General features: G+C 46.2%; 1 protein-coding gene across 15 annotated transcripts in view; it reads right to left on the bottom strand.

Moving 5' to 3' along the window:
- ahnak (AHNAK nucleoprotein) overlaps window positions 1-25,756 on the bottom strand; it is a 60,898-nt gene extending 35,142 nt beyond the window's left edge. For 13 of the 15 annotated variants that reach the window (XM_046322927.1, XM_046322933.1, XM_046322938.1 and 10 more), the window contains exons 1-2: window positions 25,483-25,750; window positions 6,312-6,368 (exon numbers count right to left, since the gene is read on the bottom strand). The gene's annotated coding sequence lies outside the window, so the exon portion shown is untranslated. Of the gene's footprint in view, window positions 1-6,311; window positions 6,369-25,482 lie in introns of all 15 variants that reach the window. The other 2 variants (XM_046322942.1, XM_046322928.1) reach the window with 2 other exon arrangements.
- Between the last annotated feature and the right edge of the window lie 227 nt (window positions 25,757-25,983).

Here is a 25,983-nt window from a genome sequence, read left to right as displayed (position 1 = left end):
AACAAGGCAATGACGCATCCCAAATGACACCCTATTCCCTACATAGTGCACTACTTTTGACCAGGACCCATCAAAAGTAGTACACTACAGGGTGCTTTTCATCAAAGACACGTGATCTAATTAACTCATGAAGATAAAATTCCTGTTTCGGGCGGCGCTCGGCGGTCGTCGTCACCGGCCTACTAGAAGTTGGCTCCCCTGCCTGTTTCGGGCGGCGCTCGGCGGTCGTCGTCACCGGCCTACTAGAAGTTGGCTCCCCTGCCTGTTTCGGGCGGCGCTCGGCGGTCGTCGTCACCGGCCTACTAGAAGTTGGCTCCCCTGCCTGTTTCGGGCGGCGCTCGGCGGTCGTCGTCACCGGCCTACTAGAAGTTGGCTCCCCTGCCTGTTTCGGGCGGCGCTCGGCGGTCGTCGTCACCGGCCTACTAGAAGTTGGCTCCCCTGCCTCACGGGCGGCGCTCGGCGGTCGTCGTCAGCCTACTGGTTGGCCCCTGCCTGTTTCGGGCGGCGCTCGGCGGTCGTCGTCACCGGCCTACTAGAAGTTGGCTCCCCTGCCTGTTTCGGGCGGCGCTCGGCGGTCGTCGTCACCGGCCTACTAGAAGTTGGCTCCCCTGCCTGTTTCGGGCGGCGCTCGGCGGTCGTCGTCGTACCGGCCTACTAGCCGCCACCGATCCCTTTTTCCTTTTTCTGTTTGTTTTGTCTTATTAGTTGCACCTGTGTCTATTTGTGTGTGCTAGATGGGCTTCCTTATTTAAAGTGCGTATACCCGCCGTTGTTTTGTGCGGGATTATTCTTGTGTTATTTAGGTGTGTTCATGTTCTGGACCTGGTACCCTGTGTTCTGGACCTGGTACCCTGTGTTGTGGGTTGGTACCCTGTGTTGTGGGTTGGTACCCTGTGTTGTGGGTTGGTACCCTGTGTTGTGGGTTGGTACCCTGTGTTGTGGGTTGGTCCCTGTGTTCTGGACCTGGTACCCTGTGTTGTGGGTTGGTCCCTGTGTTGTGGGTTGGTCCCGTGTTGTGGGTTGGTACCCTGTGTTGTGGGTTGGTCCCTGTGTTGTGGGTTGGTACCCTGTGTTGTGGGTTGGTCCCTGTGTTGTGGGTTGGTCCCGTGTTGTGGGTTGGTACCCTGTGTTGTGGGTTGGTCCCTGTGTTGTGGGTTGGTACCCTGTGTTGTGGGTTGGTCCCTGTGTTGTGGGTTGGTCCCTGTGTTGTGGGTTGGTACTCTGTGTTGTGGGTTGGTCCCTGTGTTGTGGGTTGGTACCCTGTGTTGTGGGTTGGTCCCTGTGTTGTGGGTTGGTACCCTGTGTTGTGGGTTGGTCCCTGTGTTGTGGGTTGGTACCCTGTGTTGTGGGTTGGTCCCTGTGTTGTGGGTTGGTACTCTGTGTTGTGGGTTGGTACCCTGAGTTGTGGGTTGGTACCCTGTGTTGTGGGTTGGTCCCCTGTGTTGTGGGTTGGTACCCTGTGTTGTGGGTTGGTCCCTGTGTTGTGGGTTGGTCCCTGTGTTGTGGGTTGGTACCCTGTGTTGTGGGTTGGTACCCTGTGTTGTGGGTTGGTCCCTGTGTTGTGGGTTGGTACCCTGTGTTGTGGGTTGGTACCCTGTGTTCTGGACCTGGTCCCCTGTGTTGTGGGTTGGTACCCTGTGTTGTGGGTTGGTCCCTGTGTTGTGGGTTGGTACCCTGTGTTGTGGGTTGATACCCTGTGTTGTGGGTATTGCTCTTTGTGCCATATTAAAGTGCACCTCTTCCTGTGGAACTCTCTGCTCTCTGCGCCTGATTCTTCCCTCACGCACCTGGTTCCGCGTGACATCAGGTCAACTGACACTGCATGCTAGCTAATAACACAATCTAAAACGGATCCTAGCTAGTAACAGGGCGTCTTAGTATCGCGACCAAAATACATTCTAAGTCTGTGTGTCTGTGTGCGTGTGTGTGTGTGTGTGAGATTCTCAAAGTCAACGAAACCATATGTGAGAGCCCGAACACCCCGCGCCATGTGAGAGCCCGAACACCCCGCACAATGTGAGAGCCCGAACACCCCGCGCCATGGGAGAGCCCGAACACCCCGCGTCATGTGAGAGCCCGAACACCCCGCGCCATGCGAGAGCCCGAACACCCCGCGCCATGTGAGAGCCCGAACACCCCGCGCCATGTGAGAGCCCGAACACCCCGCGCCATGTGAGAGCCCGAACACCCCGCGCCATGTGAGAGCCCGAACACCCCGCGCCATGTGAGAGCCCGAACACCCCGCGCCATGCAAGAGCCCGAACACCCCGCGCCATGCGAGAGCCAGAACACCCCGCGCCATGTGAGAGCCCGAACACCCCGCGCCATGTGAGAGCCCGAACACCCAAACACCAACATGTGTATTGCATTCATCAGATGAATTAGAAATCATCAATAGAGCCACACAAAAACACCCTGCATCATCATGTCCCATTTCATGCTTTTACTCTGACTGTTTCCCATGTGTTTCAGAGCTTATCTCTGTCTGCTTAGAGACATTCAGGATATGAGAGACCCATGAAAACTATGCTGCCCTAACTCTCAAACAAGCCCCATTATTATTGTTGGCACTCAGGAGTTATTTACAAAAGCAGATGGAGGGAGAAACCAACAGCCCCCGGCTCGGGTTATACAGCTCTCATTATTCTTCTCTACGTCCCGCCCTCATCTCATCTCTCACGTTAAAAAGTAACCTACGGCCACACCACACCCAACTCTCACTCCTATTACTCTCTATTGCTACAATAGTCCTTGAGGTTTCATAACATCAAATGTGTATTTTACTGCCCCTTCCCCCTCCCCCTTCTGGAACAATGCTTTATGATCTAGAGAAGTATTTTCCTTTGACATAATCCTGGCAGGGAGTACTGGGAGGGGCAGAGAGAGAGAGAGAGAGAGAGAGAGAGAGAGAGAGAGAGAGAGAGAGAGAGAGAGAGAGGAGAGAGAGAGAGAGAGAGAGAGAGAGAGAGAGAGAGAGAGAGAGAGAGAGAGAGAGAGAGAGAGAGAGAGAGACGGCGAGAGGGAGAGACAGAGACAGACGTCGAGAGGGAGAGACAGAGACAGACGGCGAGAGAGAGAGACAGACGTCGAGAGGGAGAGACAGAGACAGACGTCGAGAGGGAGAGACAGAGACAGACGGCGAGAGAGAGGGAGAGACAGAGACAGACGGCGAGAGAGAGGGAGAGACAGAGACAGAGACAGACGGCAAGAGAGAGGGAGAGAGAGAGGGAGAGAGAGAGGGAGACACACAGAGAAAGAGACAGAGAGAGAAAGAGACACACAGAGAAAGAGACAGCGAGAGAAAGAGACACACAGAGAAATAGACAGAGAGAGAAAGAGACACAGAGAGAGAGAGACAGAGAGAGAGATCGAAAAGACAGACAGAGAGAGAGAGACAGACAGACAGGCAGAGAGAGAGAGACAGACAAAGAGAGAGACAGACAAAGAGAGAGACAGACAGACAGACAGACAGACAGACAGACAGACAGACAGACAGAGAGAGAGACAGAGAGAGAGAGAGAGAGAGAGAGAGAGAGAGAGAGAGAGAGAGAGAGAGAGAGAGGGAGACAGAAAGACAGAAAGAGAGAGATAGAGAGAGAGAGAGAGAGAGAGAGAGAGAGAGAGAGAGAGAGAGAGAGAGAGAGAGAGAGAGAAGATTCACCCTACACACCCTAATTGAAAACCAAACAAACCAAAACAAAGGTAAAGTCTTCTCATGCTTTGTTGATTTCAAAAAAGCCTTTGACTCAACTTGGCATGAGGGTCTGCTATACAAATTGATGGAAAGTGGTGTTGGGGGTAAAACATACGACATTATAAAATCCATGCAAACAAACAACAAGTGTGCGGTTAAAATTGGCAAAAAAAAACACGCACATTTCTTCACACAGGGTCGTGGGGTTAGACAGGGATGCAGCTTAAGCCCCACCCTCTTCAACATATATATCAACGAACTGGCGCGGGCACTAGAAAAGTCTGCAGCACCCGGCCTCACCCTACTAGAATCTGAAGTCAAATGTCTACTGTTTGCTGATTATCTGGTGCTTCTGTCACCAACCAAGGAGGGCCTACAGCAGCACCTAGATCTGTCACCAACCAAGGAGGGCCTACAGCAGCACCTAGATCTGTCACCAACCAAGGAGGGTCTACAGCAGCACCTAGATCTGTCACCAACCAAGGAGGGCCTACAGCAGCACCTAGATCTGTCACCAACCAAGGAGGGCCTACAGCAGCACCTAGATCTGTCACCAACCAAGGAGGGCCTACAGCAGCACCTAGATCTGTCACCAACCAAGGAGGGTCTACAGCAGCACCTAGATCTGTCACCAACCAAGGAGGGCCTACAGCAGCACCTAGATCTGTTACCAACCAAGGAGGGCCTACAGCAGCACCTAGATCTGTTCACAAACAGAAACACACCCAACAGAGCCCCAGGACAAGCAGCACAATTAGACCCAACCAAATCATGAGAAAACAAAAAGATAATTACTTGACACATTGGAAAGAATTAACAAAAAAACAGAGCAAACTACAATGCTATTTGGCCCTAAACAGAGAGTACACGGTGGCAGAATACCTGACCACTGTGACTGACCCAAACTTAAGGAAAGCTTTGACTAAGTACAGACTCAGTGAGCATAGCCTTGCTATTGAGAAAGGCAGCCGTAGGCAGACATGGCTCTCAAGAGAAGACAGGCTATGTGCTCACTGCCAACAAAATGAGGTGGAAACTGAGCTGCACTTCCGAACCTCCTGGCCAATGTATGACCATATTAGAGAGACATATTTTCCTCAGATTACACAGATCCACAAAGAATTCGAAAACAAATCCAATTTTGATAAACTCCCATATCTACTGGGTGAAATACCACAGTGTTCCATCACAGCAGCAAGATTTGTGACCTGTTGCCACAAGAAAAGGGCAACCAGTGAAGAACACACACCATTGTAAATACAACCCATATTTATGCTTATTTATTTTCCCTTGTACCTTAACCATTTGTACACTGTTAAAACACTGTATATATACATAATATGACATTTGTAATGTCTTTATTGTTTTGAAACTTCTGTATGTGTAATGTTTACTGTTAATTTTTATTGTTATATAATAAAGCTCCTTGAATTGAATTGAGAGACAGAGAGAGACAGAGAGACAGAGAGAGACAGAGAGACACAGAGAGACAGAGAGAGACAGAGAGAGACAGAGAGACACAGAGAGAGAGAGACAGAGAGACAGAGACAGAGAGACAGAGAAAGAGAGAGAGACAGAGAGAGAGAGAGAGAGAGAGAGAGAGAGAGAGAGAGAGAGAGAGAGAGAGAGAGAGAGAGAGAGAGAGAGAGAGAGAGAGAGACAATTGTATAATTGCTGTTGCTGTTGCTGTTAGCAACAATCAAACAACATTCTTCCATTTGTGTCTCTGTGCCTTGACTGCAAAACATATTCTAATCAAACGATGAGCTCATCAAAATGTGCTCAATGGAGACATGAGAGTAAAAAATGTGGCCACAAAAGGATCAAAGAATAAAATTGGGGAGGAATTGGAGGGAAGGACATGAGCGTTATACATAATTGTAGTTTGCTGTGTAACTGTGCTATGAGAGAAAGCCTGCAGGGAACACGAGACCACCCAACCAGAGAGCTTCTGGTTTCTGACAATGGTAGCTCCTAACCAGTTAGTTAACCCGCCTCTTTCTGACCACAGAACATTTCTGTATACGCCTGTTTCCTTCCTCTCTTGTTGGCGACATTGTTTGCGTACGGTTTGGCGGTTTGGTATTCCTTAGACTTACGACACTGTCTCCCAAGTTTTAAAAAATTATCCTGACTGGCAGGGCTTGACTGGCAGGGCTTGACTGGCAGGGCTTGACTGGCAGGGATTGACTGGCAGGGCTTGACTGGCAGGGCTTGACTGGCAGAGCTTGACTGGCAGGGCTTGACTGGCAGGGCTTGACTGGCAGGGCTTGACTGGCAGAGCTTGACTGGCAGGGCTTGACTGGCAGGGCTTGACTGGCAGAGCTTGACTGGCAGGGCTTGACTGGCAGGGCTTGACTGGCAGAGCTTGACTGGCAGGGCTTGACTGGCAGGGCTTGACTGGCAGGGCTTGACTGGCAGAGCTTGACTGGCAGGGCTTGACTGGCAGGGCTTGACTGGCAGGGCTTGACTGGCCATTTCATATTTTATTATATTATATTTCAGATTCATATTATTATATTCATATTCATTATTAAGTTTACAGTAACCGATGTGTTTCGTGTCGTGTTGTCGTCAACATCTTGGAGGACTATATCTTTGAATGAAGGACACTTACATACTTTGGATTGCTGAAGCCAAGGCCAAGGACTCTGTCTCTTTGCTTCCTGTTTGTCTGTTAACAGAGGGACACACGGAGAGAGAAGAGGAATAGGAGTTAATCACATGGACTGATCGACTAGTTAGGTTCATTCTCACGTCCACGCGTCTCTCTTGCATATGTTACTCACACAAGAGAGCAACCAACGTCAACACACATTCATTCATGGCTTTCGGACAGACATAGAAACAAATTCATAAACTACGGCCGCACTAATATGCTACTGCTCCAGGGATATCTACATGACTAGGTCACACATCTTCAGTGTGTTCTGATTGTGTCTTCATAACAATGCAATGGACCTCCACCTCAGAGATAATGGACCTTCGCCTCTTAGAGAATAGACCTTCGCCTCAGAGAGAATGGACCTTCTCCTCAGAGAGAATGGACCTTCGCCTCAGAGAGAATGGACCTTCACCTCAGAGAGAATGGACCTTCACCTCAGAGATAATGGACCTTCGCCTCTTAGAGAATAGACCTTCGCCTCAGAGAGAATGGACCTTCTCCTCAGAGAGAATGGACCTTCGCCTCAGAGAGAATGGACCTTCACCTCAGAGAGAATGGACCTTCGCCTCTTAGAGAATAGACCTTCGCCTCAGAGAGAATAGACCTTCGCCTCAGAGAGAATGGACCTTCGCCTCTTAGAGAATGGACCTTCACCTCAGAGAGAATAGACCTTCGCCTCAGAGAGAAAAGACCTTCACCTAAGAGAGAATGGGCTGTGTGCTCGAATTTTATACACCTGTCAGCAACGGGTGTGGCTGAAATAGACGAATCCTCTAATTTGAAGGGGTGTCCACATACTGCTGTATATATACTGTATCAGCTCATCTGTAAAGAGTCAAGCGTGTTTTCAACACATCTAAATCCTGAAAGTGGTACAGGTGGAGCAAGAGATTCTATATTCCAATACCCACTGGACACAAACGGGTTGTGTGTAGTAAAGGAGAACAGGTGTAGGTAATGATGATTCTGTCTATAAGCCTACAGAGATTCTATATTCCAATACCCACTGGACACAAACGGGTTGAATCAACATTGTTAATTTTCTCAGTGCCGAAAGAAATTAGAGGAAACATTGTTGACGACGTTGAATCAATGTGGAAAACTGATTCGATTTGCAAAAAAGGCATCAAAGTAAAGGGCATTTCATCTTTTATGTCCCACCTAACTTTTAACCTCCATCCAACGACATGGTGAAATGTTTTGTTGATTTCACATTAAATTCACGTTAGTGGACAACTCAACCAAATATAAGTCAAAACTAGACGTTGAGACTGACGTCTTTGCCCAGCTGAATTATGTGGCAGACCATAGCAGACAGCCATACCATAGCAGGCAGCCATACCACAGCAGGCAGCCAGACTATAGCAGGCAGCCATACCATAGCAGGCAGACCAGACCATAGCAGGCAGCCACACCATAGCAGGCAGCCATACCATAGCAGGCAGCCATACCATAGCAGGCAGCCATACCATAGCAGGCAGACCAGACCATAGCAGGCAGCCACACCATAGCAGGCAGCCATACCATAGCAGGCAGCCATACCATAGCAGGCAGACCAGACCATAGCAGGCAGCCATACCATAGCAGGCAGCCATACCATAGCAGGCAGACCAGACCATAGCAGGCAGCCACACCATAGCAGGCAGACCAGACCATAGCAGGCAGCCATACCATAGCAGGCAGCCACACCATAGCAGGCAGCCATACCATAGCAGGCAGCCATAACATAGCAGGCAGACCAGACCATAGCAGGCAGCCATACCATAGCAGGCAGCCATACCATAGCAGGCAGCCATACCATAGCAGGCAGCCATACCATAGCAGGCAGCCATAACATAGCAGGCAGACCAGACCATAGCAGGCAGCCATACCATAGCAGGCAGCCATACCATAGCAGGCAGCCATACCATAGCAGGCAGCCATACCATAGCAGGCAGACCAGACCATAGCAGGCAGCCACACCATAGCAGGCAGCCACACCATAGCAGGCAGCCATACCATAGCAGGCAGCCATACCATAGCAGGCAGCCATAACATAGCAGGCAGACCAGACCATAGCAGGCAGCCATACCATAGCAGGCAGCCATACCATAGCAGGCAGCCATACCATAGCAGGCAGCCATACCATAGCAGGCAGACCAGACCATAGCAGGCAGCCACACCATAGCAGGCAGCCACACCATAGCAGGCAGACCAGACCATAGCAGGCAGCCATACCATAGCAGGCAGCCATACCATAGCAGGCAGCCATACTATAGCAGGCAGCCACACCATAGCAGGCAGCCATACTATAGCAGGCAGCCACACCATAGCAGGCAGCCATACCATAGCAGGCAGCCATACTATAGCAGGCAGCCACACCATAGCAGGCAGCCATACCATAGCAGGCAGCCATACTATAGCAGGCAGCCATACCATAGCAGGCAGCCACACCATTTTTAAATATGTACCACAGATCACTCAACGCAACCAGAAAGACGCGACGCATGACAGCTGGGTCATTTCAGTTTTCCCAACGCAACGCTAGTATGTTCAAACCACAACTTGAACACATCGCTGGACTATCAAATGTCACCAAAACAGGCCCTTTACTTAGACTGCTCCACCTGGGGAGTCAACACCTTGGCTTGTACACAGACCTCACATACCCAGCTGCTGTCTGCCGTAGGCCTAGTTCTGATGTCTGCATGTGTCTGCTAATACGTTTAGCCGAGATTCACTCTCAGTTCAGGTCTATTAACATGTTAGAAACAACTAGCGACTAGCCTTAGGCTAATGTAACAGTTAGCGTCTCGCTGGAGGTTATAGTATCTGCAAAAATTATTCACACTCCTTGAATTATTCCACATTTTGTTGTTTTACAACCTCAATTTACAATGGATTACATAGAGATTTTGGGGGAGGCGGGGGGGGGGGGGGGGGGGGCTGTCACTGGCCTTCACACATTACCCACGTAATGTCAAAGTGGAATGATCTTTTTCGAAATATATATACCAATTAATTACAAATGAAAATCTGAAATGTCTTGAGTCAATAAGTATTTAACCCCTTTGTTATGGCAAACTTAAATAAATTCAGGAATAAAGATTTGCTTAACAGGTCACATAATAAGTTACATAGATCAATGTTCAGATAGTAGTGTTTAACATGATTTTGGAATGACTACCTCATCTCTGTACCCCTCGCATACTAACCTCACTTTATTGTATTGGTGAGAGATTAACATTTTTTAAACATTTGTAAACTGTTGAACGGTAGTGTATATATTTGCGTATAAAAGCGTTTCCAACGACATTTCTCGCATAATTCATTTTACTAACACATAAAGATCCCACCTCGTCTAAGCGAATTTAGTTTTGTCGACATTTTGAAAACCTTTTTCTGTTTCCCATCAGGCCTGTCGGGACGTTTGTCATCCCACATGTACTTTATATAGATAAAAAGGTTGGATGGAAACCTGCTTACTGTCCCAATATGTTTTGGATCTCACAGTATTAGCACGTCTGAAGATGAATAAATATCTGATTGATGATTCATAAAATATCTGGAGAATTCTGTTTTCCTGAATGACAATGGTCCTTTTCAGCAGTGCCTTTAAGCTTGGAGCTTGAAATCAATAATAAAAGATCTAATTGTTTAAGCATTATGCCAACTGCTTTGGTATTGACATTTTCCAATTAAACTTTGCCATTTGTCTCGACAGTAAAAAGCTGAACCTTGGTACGTTGTATGTCAAGTGCTTTCCATCCGGCTTAGTTCACAATTCCTATCTACGTTTGAAGGTCTCCACTTTGACTAGAAGAGGGTACTGTGAAACAAAGAAGACTCTTTCCTCTTGAGCAGAAACACCAACTGGTGGACTGGATTCCTCACAGACAGGCATGGACTAGTGACAACCTGCCCCCCCCCCCCCCCCCCCACCAACACACAGACAAATTCTTTAAAGACAAGTTGTGTTTTTTTGAACAACTGTCATTAGTCTGCTGCCTCCTCCCTTGTTGTGGTGAACAGCTGAACTGTTCTTTACGTCCAATAAAATTACAGAAAATAACTGTGTTTACAGTTTACAGACTCTTTCAGTGGCAGTTGAAAAACAGAAGTAACAGTTTTAGTAAACGGTGAAAAGGGGAAAATATTTACATGATTTTGATTTATTACTTAAAACAGGATGAACCGGTTTTTTATGGATCAACTCCAAACACAAACCTTTGACCCATAAAACAGTTAAATTTGCATTGTGTTAACAAAACTGCATCTTCGCTAGATTTATAGTTGTCTATCACTCCGGTTCTCCGTTTGTGCTTTACCCCGTTTGAAGTTACAGAAGAGCAGAGACCAAGCGTCTTAATCTACATGTTGTTATCTATAGCGAATAGCCACCTGTGAGCTTGGAGTTTGGTTAACGGATCCAACAAGTGTTTCTCTCTTTTCAAACCCTCGTTAAAAAAAAGGTCTTTCATCACACCACCACCCAAGCTAAAAACCTCTTCCTATCCTTACTGCTTTTATTGTTGGCGTAGCTAGCTAGTTGGTTATTTCTGCCCGGCTACTGAAATAGACAGGCCAGTGGTGATAAACGCCAAGCGATACGAGGTTTGGATTGTCACTGTGTTTGCATAGAGAGACTCAGGGTATGACAGCTGTCATTCATTTGTATCAAATCAAATCAAATCGAATTGTATTAATTTGCCTCCTGTCACAGGGGGGGGGGGTCAACAACATACCGTAGGTAAGACGGTGAGTCTCAAGGAATTCCATAAATGCTCTGCACTCTGTCTGTAATCCGTTCGATTCAGCAGATTCGGGTAAGATTCGGGTAAGATTCGGGTAAGATTCGGGTAAGATTAGGGTAAGATTCGGGTAAGATTCGGGTAAGATTTGTTTGATCAGATTTGCATTTGGTTATGTCTGTTTGGAAGCATTTGCTGACCACATAAATGGTCTCTTGCCACGGGTGCTATTAACATAGGAACTTGTCAACCTTGACTTGGCATCGACTTGTTACACGGGCGTCACAAATCCAAAAACACTGTGTACTATTGGTCACACCTACATGGTAAAGCACCATTAGTCATAGCAACGCGACTAGAATAACAGTTACAGAGATGTTCTGAGAAACACCAAAGTCACTGCTTCAGGTTGTTTTATAAAAGGAAACACTACTGTTTTAATGATCACAATCACTGCAGTGCACACAGAGGAGAGGCGCTAGCTAGCTTGCTAAAGGAAGTGTGGGGCATGGGGCCTGGGCCGGGAATTAGACTGACTAGAATATTGATTGTACCCATGAGTGTACTGTCAAATTTCCGTCACCTCATGAGCTTTTCCCCATTCTAGTCAGTCAAACAAATAGATTGATTTCTATGTGCCTCCAGTCTTACCACCATCTCAATGCTAGCTTACGTGCTAAGGGAATGGAGAAACAGGCTACAAGTCCCACCTCAGGCAGGGCTAGCTTACGTGCTAAGGGAATGGAGAAACGGGCTAGGCTACAAGTCCCACCTCAGGCAGTGTGCTAGCTTTTTTACATTTACATCATTTAGCAGGTACACTTATCCAGAGAGACGTACAGTAGTGGGGGCAACAGGCTAAACGGCTGGGTGTTGTGCTCTACAGGGCTGAGCAGGACCCACCCTGGGCTGGGTGCTATATGCGGTGCAGTGCTATGCTACGAGGCTGGGCCCCACCTTGCCTCGAGTCCTGTCTCAGTGAAGGTTGTTTGCTTGCTAAGAGCTTGTAGCAACAGGCTACAGGGCTAGACACCATAGCCTCTCAGTGCTAGCTAGGTTGCTAAGAGAGCAACCAATGGGCTAGGCAACAGGCCTGGGTGTTGTGTTGTGCTCTACAGGGCTGAGCAGGCCCCACTCTGGGCTGAGTGCTGTGCTCTACAGGGCTGAGCAGGCCCCACTCTGGGCTGGGTGCTGTGCTCTACAGGGCTGAGCAGGCCCCACTCTGGGCTGGGTGCTGTGCTCTACAGGGCTGAGCAGGCCCCACTCTGGGCTGGGTGCTATGCTCTACAGGGCTGAGCAGGCCCCACTCTGGGCTGAGTGCTGTGCTCTACAGGGCTGAGCAGGCCCCACTCTGGGCTGAGTGCTGTGCTCTACAGGGCTGAGCAGGCCCCACTCTGGGCTGAGTGCTGTGCTCTACAGGGCTGAGCAGGCCCCACTCTGGGCTGGGTGCTATGCTCTACAGGGCTGAGCAGGCCCCACTCTGGGCTGAGTGCTGTGCTCTACAGGGCTGAGCAGGCCCCACTCTGGGCTGGGTGCTGTACTCTACAGTGCTGAGCAGGCCCCACTCTGGAATGGGTGCTGTGCTCTACAGGGCTGAGCAGGCCCCACCCTGGGCTCCAGTCTCACCCATTACTTGATAGCGCTGTCAGGCCAGCTGGACCGGAGCCCAGTCTCTCCTCTGTACCTCTCCCACAGTGACTAACTCCAAAGAAATGACCTCCACTCACTCTACCCAGCCTCTCTGTGTACTGCCTGCAAACTCGGAGCATGTCAGCACAGGGTCCAGAAACAAAACAGAATCACTTTTCTTTCTTTCTTCATTTGGTTGCGTCATGTTAGGCAACTACAATCATCGTCACTGAATGGATCTCTGCACCTGATTGTGCCAAGGAGCCGTATAGACTCTCCAGTTTGGTAAACACCTAGAGAGTTAGTCTCGTATCTGGTAAACACCTAGAGAGTTAGTCTCGTATCTGGTAAACACCTAGAGAGTTAGTCTCGTATCTGGTAAACACCTAGAGAGTTAGTCTCGTATCTGGTAAACACCTAGAGAGTTAGTCTCGTATCTGGTAAACACCTAGAGAGTTAGTCTCGTATCTGGTAAACACCTAGAGAGTTAGTCTCGTATCTGGTAAACACCTAGAGAGTTAGTCTCGTATCTGGTAAACACCTAGAGAGTTAGTCTCGTATCTGGTAAACACCTAGAGAGTTAGTCTCGTATCTGGTAAACACCTAGAGAGTTAGTCTCGTATCTGGTAAATACCTAGAGAGTTAGTCTCGTATCTGGTAAACACCTAGAGAGTTAGTCTCGTATCTGGTAAACACCTAGAGAGTTAGTATTGTATCTGGTAAACACCTAGAGAGTTAGTATTGTATCTGGTAAACACCTAGAGAGTTAGTCTCGTATCTGAAAGGATCTTAAGTTGATTGATTGAAGACAACTATCAAGAATAGATTGAAAAGTGGTTTGTGATAAAGAACACTAATCGTCAAACAATGAAATACTGGTGAGTGGCAAGATTTGGTTAAGGATCTATGGACTCTGGTCTAAAGTAGTGCACTATGAAGTGCACAGGGTGCCATTTGGGACACACAACCTAAGCTAAGGAGAATAAACATACTGAATTATCCCAATGCTATCAAACAGAATTGTCTCAATGTTTTGCTCCTCCCTTTGTTTTTGCATAAGGTTTTGCATAAGCAAACGTGAAAATGTTGTAGATCGACAGAGGCAAATGTGGTTCTTCTACAGTGCATGGTGTGAAAAACCTCAAATCTTAAAGCATAACATTGATCAATAATAAATCCTTTTATTGAAATTATTTACATTTTGTTTCCAAATGCTCATCAAAATACATCAACAGATAAGGACTGCATAAAAGTATTGTGTTATTTAAGTCGGCTGTTGTTGTCTCTCCCAAAGTGACAGGAAGACTGTTTATTGCTTGTGTAAATGTCACCAGTGACTAATGGTAATTCCACACCTCCATTTAAATCTTATTGGTAATTACAGGCTAATGCCACACCTCCATTTAAATCTTATTGGTAATTACAGGCTAATGCCACACCTCCATTTAAATCTTATTGGTAATTACAGGCTAATGCCACACCTCCATTTAAATCTTATTGGTAATTACAGGCTAATATCACACCTCCATTTAAATCTTATTGGTAATTACAGGCTAATGCCACACCTCCATTTAAATCTTATTGGTAATTACAGGCTAATGCCACACCTCCATATAAATCTTATTGGTAATTACAGGCTAATGCCACACCTCCATTTAAATCTTATTGGTAATTACAGGCTAATATCACACCTCCATTTAAATCTTATTGGTAATTACGGGCTAATATCACACCTCCATATAAATCTTAATGGTAATTACAGGCTAACGTCACACCTCCATTTTAATCTTTAAAGAAATGGTTTCCCCTGGAGCTTTGGAAATCAACATTTAATAACAGAAACTCTATGAAATGTTATAGTTATTGTTGAGTTGAATCATTCTAATGTTTTCCAGTGACATGACATATTGATAGATAGTGTGTAACACACCTGTAACTTTTTGACTGTTTGCAACTTTAAAACCTTCTGCACATTCCATGGGTTTTATTTCAGCGTTGAAGAACAGCTGTGGTTGGAAACAAATGGGTTTTAACAAGTAAAGACAAGTGCTGAGAAGGAGGTAAAGACATTACAGTTTAAAAAACACACATGTGAGCTTGTATATGTTGCCAGCCGGGAAAACAACCTCAACAAAGCTAAATATATTTGCATTACTGCCACCCGGACATTTAGGCAGTCCACTCCGAGTGCATCTCAGTGCTGCAGGCGTCACTACAGACCCTAGTATACCCGGACCAATGTTGAAAACTCAATGCCCCCCCCCCCCTTTGCTAAAAATATTTTCTGAATACTCTAAAATCTCAGGGAATAAAATGGAACGTGGAGGGAAAAAAAAATAATGACAATAGAAAAAAAGAATAACTCCTGATCTAAAGCTTTAAAGTGGACCACAAAAAATATCAAATACTTAGGATGCTTATATTGGGGTGGCAGCGTAGCCTAGTGGTTAGAGCGTTGGACTAATAACCGGAAGGTTGCGAGTTCAAACCCCCGAGCTGACAAGGTACAAATCTGTCGTTCAGCCCCTGAACAGGCAGTTAACCCACTGTTCCCAGGCCGTCATTGAAAATAAGAATATGTTCTTAACTGACTTGCCTGGTTAAATAAAGGTCAAATTTAAAAATATATATATATAACTTCAGGATATAACATTAGGAACATGACATTAGGAGGGGGTATAATGGAGGAGATGGAGGATGAAACAAATAAAATTAAAAAATTACTTCAGATACCGATCAAGGCCCAAATCCCTGTCATTCGCATGAAGGAGAGACAGAAATATAGGGGTCGTAGGTCAAGGTGCCTTGAAAGCATCTGACAGTGAGTGGGTGACCCACCTCTACCATCAGTTCTAATAGCCAACGTGCAATCATTCGATAATAAACTGGATGAGCTCTGACTATCCTACCAACGGGACATTAAAAACAGTAATATCTTATGTTTCACCTAGTCGTGGCTGAGTGAGGAGGCAGCGCTCCTAGTGGCCAGGGACTTTAATGCAGAGAAACTTAAATACGTTTTACCTAATTTCTACCAGCACGTTACAACAAGAGGAGAAAAAAACTCTAGACCACCTTTACTCCACACAGTGACATGTACAAAGCTCTCCCTCAACCCTCCATTTAGCAAATCTGACCATAACTCTATACTCCTGCTTCCTGCTTACAAGCTCAAACTAAAGCAGGAAGTACCAGTGGCTCGCTTAATACCAAAGTGGTCAGATGACGCAGATGGTAAGCTACAGTACTGTTTGCTAGCACAGACTGGAATATGTTCCGGGATTCTTCCAGACGGCATTGTCCTCAATGCACCACATCAGTCACTGGCTTCATCAATAAGCGCATTGATGACGTTGCCCCCACAGTGACCATACATACATACCCCAACCAGAAGCCATGGATTACAGGCAACATCTGCCCTGAGCTAAAGGGCAGTGCTGCCTCTTTCAAGAAGCGGGACTCTAACATGGACGCTTATAAGAAATCATGCAATGCCCTCCGACGAACCATCCAACAGGCAAAGCGTCAATACAGGACTAAGATTGAATCCTACTACACCGGCTCCAACGCTCATCGGATGTGGCAGGGCTTGGAAACTATTACGGACTACAAAGGGAAGCACAGCTGCGAGCTGCCCAGTGGCACGAGCCTACCAGACCAGCTAAATGACTTCTATCCACACTTCGAGGCAAGCAACACTGAAGCATGCATAATATAATAATAATATATGCCATTTAGCAGACGCTTTTATCCAAAGCGACTTACAGTCATGTGTGCATACATTCTACGTATGGGTGGTCCCGGGGATTGAACCCACTACCCTGGCATTACAAGCGCCATGCTCTACCAACTGAGCTACACAGGACCACCATGAGAGCACCAGCTGTTCCGGACGGCAGTCTCTATAGCCGGTGTGAGTAAGATATTTTAACAGGTCAACATTCACAAGGCCGCAGGGCCAGACAGATTACCAGGACATGCACTCCGAGCACATGCTGACCAAGCGTCTTCACTGAAATTTTCAACCTGTCCCTGACCTAGTCTGTAATAGCAACATGTTTCATGCAGACCACCATAGTCCCTGTGCCCACGAACACCAAGGTAACCTGCCTAAATGACTACCGACCCGTAGCACTCACGTCTGTAGCCATGAAGTGCTTTGAAAGGCTGTTCATGGCTCACATCAACACCATTATCTCAAAAACCCTAGACCAACTCCAATTTGCATACCGCCCCAGCAGATCCACAGATGATGCAGTCTCTATTGCACTCCACACTGCCCTTTCCCACCTGGACAAAGGAGACACAGCTCAGCATTCAACACCACCATAGTGCCCTAAAAACCTCCCTCTGCATCTGGATGATGGGCTTCCTGATGTGCCGCCCCCAGGTGGTGATGGTAGGTAGCAACACATCTGCCACGCTGATCCCTAACACTGCACTGCCCAGGGGTTTGTGCTCAGTCCCCTCCTGTACACCCTGTTCACCCATGACCACATGGCCAATCACGACTCCAACACCATCATTAAGTTTGCCGATGACACAACAGTGGTAGGCCTGATCAACGACAACAATGAAACAGCCTATAGGGAGGAGGTCAGAGACCTGGCAGTGTGGTGAGAGGATAACAACGTGATCAAAACAAAGGAGATGATTGTGGCCTACAGGAAAAGGAGGACCGAGCACACCCCCATTCTCATCAACGGGGCTGTAGTGGAGCAGGTTGAGAGCTTCAGGTTCCTTGGTGTCCACATCACCAATGAACTGTCATGTTCCAAACATACCAAGACAGTCGTGAAGAGGGCACGAAAATGCCTATTCCCCCTCAAGAGACTGAAAAGATTTGGCATGGGTCCCCAGATCCTCAAAAAGTTATACAGCTGCACCATCGAGAGCATGGTTGCATCACTGCCGGGTATGGTAACTGCTCGCAAGGCACTACCGAGGGTAGTGCGTATGGCCCAGTACATCACTGGGGCCAAGCTTCTTGCCATCCAGGACCTCTATACCAGTCAGAGGATTGTCTTTAAAATGGCAAACGATTCCAGCCACCCTAGTCATAGACTGTTCTCTCTGCTACTGCATGGCAAGCGGTTCCCGGAGCACAAAGTCTAGGTCCAAAAGGTTTCTTAACAGCTTCTACCCCCAAGCCATAAGACTCCTGAACAGCTTACCAAATGGCTACCTGATACCTCTACCTTCATGTACACATACCTCGACTAACCTGTGCGCCCGCACATTGACTCTGTACTGGTACCCCCTGTATACAGCCTCCACATTGACTCTGTACTGGTACCCCCTGTATACAGCCTCCACATTGACTCTGTACCGGTACCCCCTGTATATAGCCTCCACATTGACTCTGTACTGGTACCCCCTGTATATAGCCTCCACATTGACTCTGTACCGGTACCCCCTGTATATAGCCTCCACATTGACCTGGTACCGGTACCCCCTGTATATAGCCTCCACATTGACTCTGTACTGGTACCCCCTGTATATAGCCTCCATATTGACTCTGTACTGGTACCCCCTGTATATAGCCTCCACATTGACTCTGTACTGGTACCCCCTGTATATAGCCTCCACATTGACTCTGTACTGGTACCCCCTGTATATAGCCTCCACATTGACTCTGTACTGGTACCCCCTGTATATAGCCTCCATATTGACTCTGTACTGGTACCCCCTGTATATAGCCTCCACATTGACTCTGTACTGGTACCCCCTGTATATAGCCTCCATATTGACTCTGTACTGATACAGCCTCGTTACTGTTGTTGCTCTTTAATTATTTGTTATATATTTATTGTTTTATTGTTTACTTCAGTTTATTTAGTAAATACTTTCTCAACACATATTTTTTCTTAAAACTGCATTGTTGGTTAAGGGCTTGTAATTAAGCATTTCACTCTAAGGTCTACTACACCTGTTGTATTCAGCATTTCACTGTGAGGTCTACTACACCTGTTGTATTCAGCATTTCACTGTAAGGTCTACTACACCTGTTGTATTCAGCATTTCACTGTGAGGTCTACCTACACCTGTTGTATTCAGCATTTCACTGTAAGGTCTACTCTACCTGTTGTATTCAGCATTTCACTGTGAGGTCTACCTACACCTGTTGTATTCAGCATTTCACTGTAAGGTCTACTACACCTGTTGTATTCAGCATTTCACTGTAAGGTCTACTACACCTGTTGTATTCAGCATTTCACTGTAAGGTCTACTGCACCTGTTGTATTCAGCATTTCACTGTAAGGTCTACCTACACCTGTTGTATTCAGCATTTCACTGTGAGGTCTACCTACACCTGTTGTATTCAGCATTTCACTGTGAGGTCTACCTACACCTGTTGTATTCAGCATTTCACTGTGAGGTCTACCTACACCTGTTGTATTCAGCATGTCACTGTGAGGTCTACCTACACCTGTTGTATTCAGCATGTCACTGTGAGGTCTACTACACCTGTTGTATTCAGCATGTCACTGTGAGGTCTACTACACCTGTTGTATTCGGGCTCATGTGACAAATACATTTTGATTTGATTTGATTGGGAACATGACGTAGACTGACCAGGTGAATCCAGATGAAAGCCAACGGTTCACCTGTAAAATACACTTTAATCCGTGTAGATGAAGGAGAGGAAACAGGTTAAAGAGGGATTTATAAGCCTTGAGACATGGATTGTGTATGTGTGACATTCAGAAGGTGAATGGGCAACTCACAATATTTAAGTACCTTTGAAATGGGGCTTGGTAGTAGGTGCCAGGCGCACCGGTTTGAAATGGAGCATGGTAGTAGGTGCCAGGCGCACCGATTTGAGTGTGTCAAGAACTGCTACGCTGCTGGGTTTTTCAAGATGGGTTTTTCACGCTCAACAGTTTCCCGTGTGTATCAAGAATGTTCCACCACCCAAAAGATATCCAGCCAACTTGACACAAGTGTTGGAAGCATGAGAGACAACCTGGGCCAGCACCTGTGGAATGCCATTCGACACCTTGTGGAGTCCATATCCCTGACGAATTGAGGCGGTTCTGAGGGCAGAAGGGGCGGTTCTGAGGGCAAAAGGGGCGGTTCTGAGGGCAAAAGGGGCGGTTCTGAGGGCAAAAGGGGCGGTTCTGAGGGCAAAGGGGGGCGGTTCTGAGGGCAAAAGGGGCGGTTCTGAGGGCAAAATGGGCGGTTCTGAGGGCAGAAAGGGGTGCAACTCCATAGTAGAAAGGTGTTCCTAATGTTTTGTTCACTCAGTGTAAATGTCTCTTTCTGCACATTTCAAGGCATGGTGTATGAGGGTGAGGTACCCGATAGGTTGGTCGATACTTCACATCCTCCATCGTTAACACAATGGAACGGTCAAATACTTTATTATCTAAATGTTGAAAGTGCTTGTGGGTGACAGAGAGAAACTAAATGGTGCAGTTTGAGGCCATGTGGCGGAGAATGATGCGGGCTCTGGATGTTGCAACATTGGTGCAGGGACTTTGGGTCTTCGGTCGGGTCACTGATGCTGGGCGATAGGCCTGGCTCATTGTCGGCGTTCCAATTCATCACAAAAGGTGTTCAATGGGGCTGAGGTAAGGGCTCTGTGCAGGCCAGTCAAGTTGTTCCACACCGAACTTGACAAACAATTTTTTTAGGACCTCGCTTTGTGCGTGGCGGCACTGTCATGCTGGAACAGGAAATGGCCTTCCCCAAACTGTTGCCACAAAGTTGGAAGCGCAGAATCATCTAGAAAGTCATTGTATGCTGTACCGTTAAGATTTCCCTTCACTGTCCACTGCTCCAGAGTCCACTGCTCCAGACTCCATTTCGGCCAACGCTTGTGCATAGTGATCTTAGGCTTGTGTGCGTGCGGCTGCTCAGCCATGGAAACCCATTTCAGGAAGCTCCTGATGAACAGTTATTGTGCTGACGTTGCTTCCAGAGGCAGTTTGGAACTCGGTAGTGAGTGTTCCAACCGAGGACAGGAGATTTTTTTCGCGCTGCGCGCTTCAGCACTCGCCGGTCCCGTTCTGTGAGCTTGTGTGGCCTACCACTTTGCGGTTGAGCCGTTGTTGCTCCTAGATGTTTCCACTTCACATTAACCACACTTACATTTGACCAGGGCAGCTTTACCAGGGCATTCATTTGCCGAACTGACTTGTTGGAAAGGTGACATCCTATGACGGTGCCACGTTGACAGTCACTGAGCTCTTTAATAAGGCCATTCTACTGCCAATGTTTGTCAATGAAGATTCAGAGAAATAAGCTTTTTTGTGCAGTATGGAACATTTCTGGGATCATTTCTTTCAGTTCATGAAACATGGGACAAACACTTTACATGTTGCGTTTATGTTTTTGTTCATTGTACTCATGTATATGTAGCGTAAGTCCATGAGTCAAGATAGATTTTTTTTAGATGGGTTTACAGTTACACAGAGGGGGAGGAAAACCCCCACAATATTGGAGCTTTAGCCAACAATTTCCCAAGTTGGGATCAATAACGTATTACTCTACACTTCCAGTCCTTATTTCACCCATTCTGATGGACGGACAGCTGCTTCAGGGCACCAGGTGTGAAATCTATGTGATAAATCAAATCAATGACTTAAATGGCCCAATTATCTACAATTAAAACACCCAGGGAACAATCAGACACAGAGATGAATACAAGTGTTAAAATAAAATCTCTCTCTCACACAATTCAATTTCAATTTAAAGGACTTTATTGGCATGTTTACGTTGCCAAAACAAGTGAAGTAGATAATTTAAAAAAAAGTGAAATAAACAATAAAAAGCAAGAGTAAACATTACACTCAGAGAAGGTCCACAAGACATTCACAAAATAATAAAGACCTTTCAAATGTCATTTTGTGTCTATATACAGTGTTGTAATGACGTGCAAATAGTTCAAGTACAAAAAGGGAAGATAAATGAACAAAAATATGGGTTGTATTTACAATGGTGTTTGTTCTTCACTGGTTTTATCTTTTCTTGTGAAAACAGGTCACAAATCTTGCTGCTGTGACGTCACACTGTGGAATTTCACCCAAAGTAGAAATGGGAGTTTATCAATATTGGGTTTGTTTTCAAATTCTTTGTGGGTCTGTGTAATCTGAGGGAAATATGTGTCTCTAATATGTCATACATTGGACAGGAGGTTAGGAAGTGCAGCTCAGTTTCCACCTCATTTTGTGGGCAGTGAGCACATAGCCTGTCTTCTCTTGAGAGCCAGGTCTGCCTACGGCGGCCTTTCTCAATAGCAAGAGTCTGTACATAGTCAAAGATTTCCTTAAGTTTGGGTCAGTCACAGTGGTCAGGTATTCTGCCACTTTGTACTCACTGTTTAGGGCCAAACAGCATTCTAGTTTGGTCTGTTTTTTTGTTAATTCTTTCCAATGTGTCAAAGTAATTATCTTTTAGTTTTCTCTCTCTCTCTCTCTCTCTCTCTCTCTCTCTCTCTCTCTCTCTCTCTCTCTCTCTCTCTCTCTCTCTCTCTCTCTCTCTCTCTCTCTCTCTCTCTCTCTCTCTCTCTCTCTCTCTCTCTCTCTTCTCTCGCTCTTCTCTCTCTCTCCCCTCTCCCTCCTCTCTCTCTCCCTCTCTCTCCCCCTTTCGAATGGGCCCGTGATGAGGAAATGAAAAAAGGAAGTGTGCGAGGGTCTGGGCTCTTTCCATCTCACACTGGCACAGTGAGAATGCCACTCCTCTCCTCTGCTATCAACAGTTGGCAGAGGAGAGCTGTGGTGGCAGGCTTGTTGGAATACAACAATGAGTGTTCTACGAATTCCATGTCCACTGGATGGATAGAACACATGAGTAAATAACGATGTCAGGGGGGTGTCAACAAAGGCTCTGTTCTGAATCTGAGGTTTCCTTAAATTACTGCTTACTTTTTTTCAATCCATATTTGACACTTACTAAGTTATCCGTTTTGAACAAATACTACCGAGTCAAAGGAACTGTTCAAAACACTGAATACGGTGTTATAGGCTATACTTTTACATACCTTCACAATAATAACAAAGTTTACATTTAAAGGTCTAGTGCAGTCAAAAACGTGATTTTACTGTGTCGCCACACTATGGGGTTGGAATAATATTGTGAATTTGTGAAAATGGTGATAATTCCCGTTTAGTGTTAGAGCTGTTGGGAAAAATTGACTAAAATTACAGCCTATTTTGTTGGGATGGCGTTTTGGCCTGCCAGGTGACATCACCAAGCGGAAAATTTAGTTAAGAGTGTTCCATATTTCTCTGTCAATAACAGCAAGTTTTCAGTTTCCCCTTCCCCACTCAGACCACTCCCAGACAGACCTTGCAAAAGTCTTGCTTGAGAAATTGCTTGTGCTATCTAAAATCACTGTGAAATACATTTTCCATAACAAAATATACAGTATTTTCAGCTGTTTTAAGCTCAATTACAAAAACCTACAGACACAAAAACAAAACTTAAGAACTGGCAGCATAGAAATAGCACACATAGAACAGATCTACGACTTGCTTTCAAGTTGAATGATTTTGTTTAAAAATGTTTTATTTAAGTCAGTGAAGAACAATTCGTATTTACAATGACAGCCTTCCAGGGAACAGTCCGGTTCAGGAGCAGAACAACAGATTTGTACCTTGTTAGCTCGGGGATTCGATCCAGCAACCTTTCAGTTACTGGCTCAACGCGCTGACCACTAGGCTACCTGCCGCCCCAATGACAGATCTATAGCACACTATGTGAATTCGGTAGGGTTGCCCAAAAAAGTTACATATTGCCACTTTAAGCATGACTTGCCACCATTTCAAGCATGAACTTGAGAACGTTCGACTTTTACAGCTTTAGGGCATTCAGCCCATCCGGTGACATCCTATAGCTAGTGTTCTCTGGGGGAACAGTCTTGGACAGCTTTAGGGCATTCTGTGTGAGCTCGCTTTCCGGTGACATCCTATAGCTAGTGTTCTCTGGGGGAGCGCTAGTCTAGGGCATTCTGTGTGAGCTCGCTGGCTCCGGTGACATCCTATAGCTAGTGTTCTCTGGGGGAGCGCTAGTCTTGTACAGCTTTAGGGCATTCTGTGTGAGCTCGCTGGCTCCGGTGACATCCTATAGCTAGTGTTCTCTGGGGGAGCGCTAGTCTTGTACAGCTTTAGGGCATTCTGTGTGAGCAGCTTTAGGTGACATTCTGTGTTCTCTGGGGGAGCGCTAGTCTTGTACAGCTTTAGGGCATTCTGTGTGAGCTCGCTGGCTCCAGTGACATCCTATAGCTAGTGTTCTCTGGGAGAGAGCTATTCTTTTCCTTGCTGTTTCACAGAAGAACGTCGGCCAGGGTGTGGCAGGAGGGGGAAGGGAGAGCTTTAAAAAATATGAATTTCCACCCAACTATTTACAAAGCATAATGTTTGAGGGATCAATGTCGCTACATCTCTATCTATGTCTATTGTGATGAAGAAACAAAGCAAAACGTGTCTGTTTCGTTTGATCATAACTCTTCCGAGGTAAATACACGCCTGAAGTTACAACAGCGTAGTTGTTCTGTTATTCAAACACATTCTGTATCTTCGTTTCTGAGCTCGATTTTTGTTTTTAAACGATGTCTCTATGTGCTGCAGGAGTCTTGATTATTTTCCCCTCTTTTCCTCAGACCTGGTTTCAATTAGTAAGTATTTCCTAACCACTACATTCCATTACCATACCCCACCCACCCTCCTAAATTCTCTCTCTCTCCACCCTGGCTAGAATCCCAGGATAAAACGAATCGACTTAAAACTGCGAGCGAGAAAGTCCGTAAAACTCCACCCATGTCAACACGTTAAACTGAGAAAACGTTTTTTGTTTGTTGCTAAATTCGAAATGTACCGTTTTTTTGTTATACTATATTAACCCCGTTACTATATTACACTCTGAAACCCGTTGGTTTCGTGTTGTTGTAAGACTTCTGTACATGATTGCAGATTGTGTGCAATTCTTTTTCTCTCTCTCTCTCTTCCCTTGGTGCGCCTTCCTGAACCAGAAGCAGGAGGAGGTGAAGGACTTGCTTGTAAAGAGAGTAGAATCCACACCCAAGTCTGTAGGCTATCTTAAAACGCTTTATGGGGGACTGCCTTTACTGAGAGCCATTTCTTAACAAATAATTACTCATACTCAACACAAACACTCGACTTGATAGATTAGAGGCAAATAGAACAAATATAATTTAACTTGACAGGTTTTACATCAATGATGATGTTTGGGGCGGTTTCTTTAAACAACTCTCTTTTTTTCTTTACTGAGTGCAGGGCAGGGTTAGGATACGAGGATCAATAACCACGTTGCTGAGATGAAATCACAACCGGACTAGGCAATACATTTGCATGGGTTTTAAAAATTATATTTAAAAAAAAATGGTAGAACACATCCCCGGGAAACTTAAATTAGTCTGGCATGTAAGTCCTTCACGTGAGTGGCGTCGCTTCATATACCCCAGCCAGCTGTATTTAGTGCACCGTAACAGAGAGTGAAATGAGAAGTGAGACCCATGTCACCGTTCATGTGGGTGGGGACACACACCCACTTCATCTCGTGTTCTACATTACAGCACCGCGGACCACCACCCTTCCTCTTCAGTTACTGTGGTGAAAGACTATCATTCTTATTTTCTAAAATGTTATGTCAATTTAGCTTTAAAACAGCACGATTGCCACGTCACATATGCATTATAACTTTTGGGGGGAGTTGACCAGATATAATACCATCACCATCATAAACTGTTAAAAATCATCTAAATTAAAATTGTGATGACAAAAGTAAATTGTTGTTTTTACCTGAGCAGTCTGAGCTGCAACAACTTCAACACAGCAACTTGAGCATCGTTGGCAATGTCCTCTTCCCCTCCTGCTGTCCCAGCAGTCGATAAAAGCACGTCTTCTTCTTCCCAATCAAACGTTCTTTCTCACTTCTAAAATACTTGTCTTTCTCTATCAACCCGAGTCTCCCTCCGTGTCCAGGGCGTTTTTCTTTCTCCCCTCCCTTCTCACTCTCTCCCCTCAGAGAGTGCGTGTTGCCTTTTTTTTCTAGTCTGCGTGGCTGTTGCTCCGGGCGATGCAGAATGGTTGGACATGCGAACGGGTAGGGCTACTGGTCTTGGATAAAGGGAGGAATAGAGGGCGGGAGGTAACGGGAGGTGTAGAAGGGAGTGGCCGTAGTCTCCCTTTCTGTCTCTGCCCATCCAATGCAACTTGACTCAGGGGGACATAACATAGTAAACTAAATCCGGGACATTCAAACGATACAAAACAAAAATACAAAAACGCAACATGCAACAA

Source organism: Oncorhynchus gorbuscha, linkage group LG23, assembly GCF_021184085.1.
Source record: "Oncorhynchus gorbuscha isolate QuinsamMale2020 ecotype Even-year linkage group LG23, OgorEven_v1.0, whole genome shotgun sequence".
NCBI lineage: Eukaryota > Metazoa > Chordata > Actinopteri > Salmoniformes > Salmonidae > Oncorhynchus > Oncorhynchus gorbuscha.
The sequence above is the reverse complement of the archived record's forward strand: the minus strand, read 5'-3'. Positions and strand labels throughout refer to the sequence as shown.